Below are 4606 nucleotides of genomic sequence, written 5' to 3' on the forward strand. Positions count from 1 at the left end.
AATGCAAAACTGAAAATTTGTGTGTATCTCCCCATAGACCCAATAAACCTCCATACCAAATTTGGTGAAGATCCATCCACACCCTGCAAAGTAGTTACATGGACATACAACAGACAGCAATATTATATTTATATGGATACTGCTCTTCTGTCAATGGCAAAAAAAAAAAAAATTAAATGTCGAACCCCGGACGTACATACTGACCACAAGGCCAAGTCCTGCTAATAAAACCAGAGAGAAAGAGAATTTAGCATGAAAACGAATTTTTATATTATTTATTTTTTAAATAACAAAATAAACGATAGCGCGAGCAAATAGTTGGTTTTGGTGTTAATGTTGTACGAAGTACATTTGATTAAACCTTTTCCATTTCTCCTTTCACTTTTTTAATGAAAATGAAAGGAAGAAAATTCGCTTCATCTTGATGTGGATAATTAAGGATGATTTTGCGACAGGTTCCCAATAAACTCCCAGGACACGGAGTGTGTGTGTGTCCGCGCAAATCTAAACAAGGGCTACGTGCACAAGCTGTCTCTAATTTTCAACTGATAGACTAGAGGGAAGTCAGCTTATCAACAGTACTCACCGCTAACTCTTGGGCTAATCCTGTCAGGCCGAAAAGTGGAATTTGACCATCGTCTTTACTATGCACCCCTAGCCCCAAAGTATGGGCCCCTAAGTAGCACAGCGGTATCTCTTTGGACTTACTACGCGAGAAACCGGGTTTCGATGCCCGTGGTAGGCAGAGCACAAATAGCCCATTGTGAAAGTCAATGTGTTTTGTTGTGTAAGTTGAAGGTTCGAATCAGTCGTCCGACGAATTACATTTTTTATAGGTTTTTGATAGACATGTATACAAAACTTATTGGCTCTGTCAAAGAAAATACCTTTTACATGTAAAAACTTAGATGGCTGGTGACTGAGTCTGTAATCGTCTTGTAGTAAGGTAAGTCTTCAATAATCTATTAGTTTTGTAGTAAGGTAAGAATGTTGTATGCAGACATACCATGTTCCCTTACCTTCTTTAGTAACAGAATTATTTCAAATAATTGATTATTTAGTTTCCGCACTGTCATGGCGGCAACTCGTGGACCAGAGTGTCTAACATTATTTTGTTCTAGTCACTTCAGCCCTCTGTTCTTTTGTCAGATGACGCCATTTACTTAAAAGAATATTTCAGTGTTGCATCTTGAGCCTGGGTTAAACTAGTTAAAACTAGAATATCCTTTGGTGGCCGAACTATAATGTCTACTGAATCTAATAGCTGGTCACTAGACAAAGAAAGCGAGGTGATGTTCTAAATACAGTCACACTTTTTTTGTTCAGTTTTGTTCACTTGGTTTTTATCGTTACTAGCAAATTCACCTTAAGAGACGGAAAGCTGTCAAGCTTTTCACTGATCCAGTAGAGGCGATCGTCCACTTGTCTACGCAGTTGTGCAAACTGTTTTTAATGTTGTGTCTAAATAAAGATTGTGTTTAATCTGTTTAGTTCTCACGCAACTTAAAATTCAGTCAAGTTATCAACTACAAAACTCTCTCCTTACTTCTTTATGAAATCTGCTGTTATTTGTGGATTTGGCTGTCTGATAGGTGTTGGGACCTCGATGCTACTTGAAAATACCACAAGATTGTCAGGAGAAATACACCGAAATACAGACTCATACGACTGGCTGATTAAGTCCTTTGTTCGTTTTCTTGTAAGGTATGACTATCAGGAGAAATGCGGCAAATCTGAAACAGACTCAGATGGCTGGCTGATTGCAGGACGCCACCGTTAACTCTATCGTTATACCATTTTGGCCTAGAAAAGTCTGTCATTAAGGATCATCTAGTAGACGGTTATAAAGGATAATCCAGTAGATTTACCAAGGATAATCCGGGAAACTGTTATTAAAGGTAATCCAGAAAACTGTCTTTCATCAAGGATAATATAATAGACTGTTATAAAAGATAATCCAAGAAAATTTCCAATGATAATTCGGGAGAGTGTTACAATCAAAATTTAAAAAAAGGTACTCATCAAGGATAATCCACAATAGATATATTAATTAGTATAACTTACCTAATCATCGCAATTCTATAACAATAATTAAAGGTCCAAAGTGAATATAGGATATAATATATAATTGTAATTCTGGCACACAGTAAACACTATAAAAGATCTGGTTTGAAAACAAGAATTATAACTTGTCATTTGAAATTGTAAAGGAATTTGTCTAAGTGATTATAAACAAGGTTCTTTGAAAAACATGTCTTTTCGCCTTTATCTCTCTCTGTGTTTAACATAAGAATGTCTTGTATGGATTCCGAAGACAAAACAATGTCAGGAATATATTACTTCGATCCTGGTTATCTCATTTTCAATATTATTATAGCTTTTTGTTTTACGTCAAGCTTTCTCGTGGACCACTGCGAAAAAAAAATTTTTTTTATTTAAAGTATAGAACAAATTGTAGTTCCACAACACAGAGTTAGGTATATACATATAAACAACTTATACTTAACTAATAAAAAATATGAATTTGTATACCCATCTGTAAAATTTCCATAAAGAAAATCCTTTACTTTTTGTGTGGTGAAAGAGATTTTAACACGAGTATTTTGAAAGTGCTGGTACTGAAGTGTTAGAATTCATCAGAAGTGCTACAAAATCACTTTACTTCATGGATCCGTATTAGATAATTAGGATAATCTTATGACTACAATATCGAAAATTTTGAGTCAATATTGTTAGTTAAAAGTATAGTTTTGCTTTCATACTTATAAGTTGAAATTTAAAGTCTTTCTTGGCTTATTTTGAATAAAAATAAATGAAATAACGCATAAGAAAGAAAATAAAGATTTTTTTGTAAGTTTTAATGGTTTCACTGACAGGCCTAATACATGGATATGTAATATCACGTATTCTGCTTTCTCTTTCTGCCTTTCCTAGTGTCTCTCCTCAGTGAGTCAACGGTAAGTTTAAGGGCTTATAATGCTAAAATCTGGAGGTTCGATTCCCTGTGGTGGACAGAGCTCATATAGCCTATTGTTTAGCCTTGCGCTAAAACAAACAAAAACTCTTTCCAAACAGATAACAACTGTGATATACAGGCATATCATAGGTTGTCTACTTGTTTTTAGTAATATATATACATTTAAAATCTCTAGTTTATCTAGTTTCTATGCAGATTTAGCATAAACACAGAAAACCGTTGAAGTTACCTTATTCTAGTTGCTTTTTTTCCTAGGTCTCTATAGTACCTACTCTACTCTTGTGGTATAGTTTATTTAAGTGTTAAAAAGATTAACGGCTGCAATGTCCTTTGCTGGCCGAATGGATAATGTCTGTATGTTACAGCTAGCAAATGATGTGCGAGAACAGCAGTATCGTGATGACATCCTCGCAAGAAAAAAAGAATACGAGCTTTCTTCCAAATTTGAGGCAAGTATTTGTTTTCCGTTCTACTTGTTTTTGAAGGTAACTAGTTTGTACGTAAGTATCCATCTGTTTTTATCTCGCCGCACGTTTTAATTCTAGGTCTAGTGAATATGCCACTTTTCTATAATATTTATTGTCCATTCTTTAGAGTTTGATGGGGCGGATGCTTTCTGTTATTTAAAGAACATGAAGAAAATGAAATAACAGCAAAACCTATTGGCTAGTAACGCGAATTTATTTGTGTGTGATTATTTAGTGAACCTATTTGATTAGTGAACGGTGTCAGTGTACAAAGTGATGATTACGAAGAAAGCTATAGTAGTACTGGTAGTAATGTCACTGTATTTGGTCATGTATGCTGGTTGTTATTACGGTCGTGACACTGATGGTTGTGATCCTATTGATGGAGTTCAATCTCAAGGTGTCATACTTGTTAGACGTCTTGGGGGAGGGGGTTTAGAACAAAATAAAAGGCGACGGTATTCTTAGTATTGTCTCTCTTATTGAATTTCCGCTGAATAACATGTACGGCATGTAGATGGCTTTTGCCACGGACCTTTGTGTTTTTGAATTTTTACCTGTTATAAGTTTCAACACTCTGCTTAACACGACTAGGATATGACTTGTTGTAGGTCTCTCTCTGGATGGCCCTAGGTCTCCCAAGTTGATCCATATTCCTAATTTTCCAATGCCACGAGTTAAAAAAATATACCCTTCTTGGAAATTCTAAATCTCTCATCTGAACACATCTTTATTATCTGACTGTGTTAATATTTTGCGACGGAAAGAGCTGTTACATACCTTTCACAAAAGTGATCAATTTTTGATGGGATCACACTACCTACGTAATACCAAACAATGCTAAAATGCAGTTCTAACATGCTTTTACACTGCGACTTCATATTTGCTGTATATCATGTGACTTGCTGACTTGCATATTTAAAATCGTCTTAATTTTACATACTAAACCCTCTGTATGTAAGCGTAAACATTTTTTTCATTTCTCTCTACAAACAACAAACATCAAATTTCTTAGTCGTATAAATCCTGTGACAACAAATCCTTGAACGCATCCAGATTACTGACATATACTTTTCCGTAATCCCAATAAGCTAATGAACTGAAATGTGTATCACTGAATCATGTATTTGTTTTGTTTTGTTTTTGATTTCGCGCAAAGCTA

At 35.0% G+C, this 4606-nt stretch overlaps 1 protein-coding gene across 1 annotated transcript in view; it reads right to left on the reverse strand.

The window, feature by feature from the left end:
* Positions 1–4606, reverse strand: part of LOC106458591 (E3 ubiquitin-protein ligase TRIM9-like) — a gene marked incomplete at its 5' end in the record, with an annotated part of 25787 nt that overhangs the window by 17001 nt on the left and 4180 nt on the right. The gene's annotated exons all lie outside the window — the stretch shown is intronic.

Source organism: Limulus polyphemus, unplaced genomic scaffold (assembly GCF_000517525.1).
Source record: "Limulus polyphemus unplaced genomic scaffold, Limulus_polyphemus-2.1.2 Scaffold489, whole genome shotgun sequence".
NCBI classification, from domain to species: domain Eukaryota; kingdom Metazoa; phylum Arthropoda; class Merostomata; order Xiphosura; family Limulidae; genus Limulus; species Limulus polyphemus.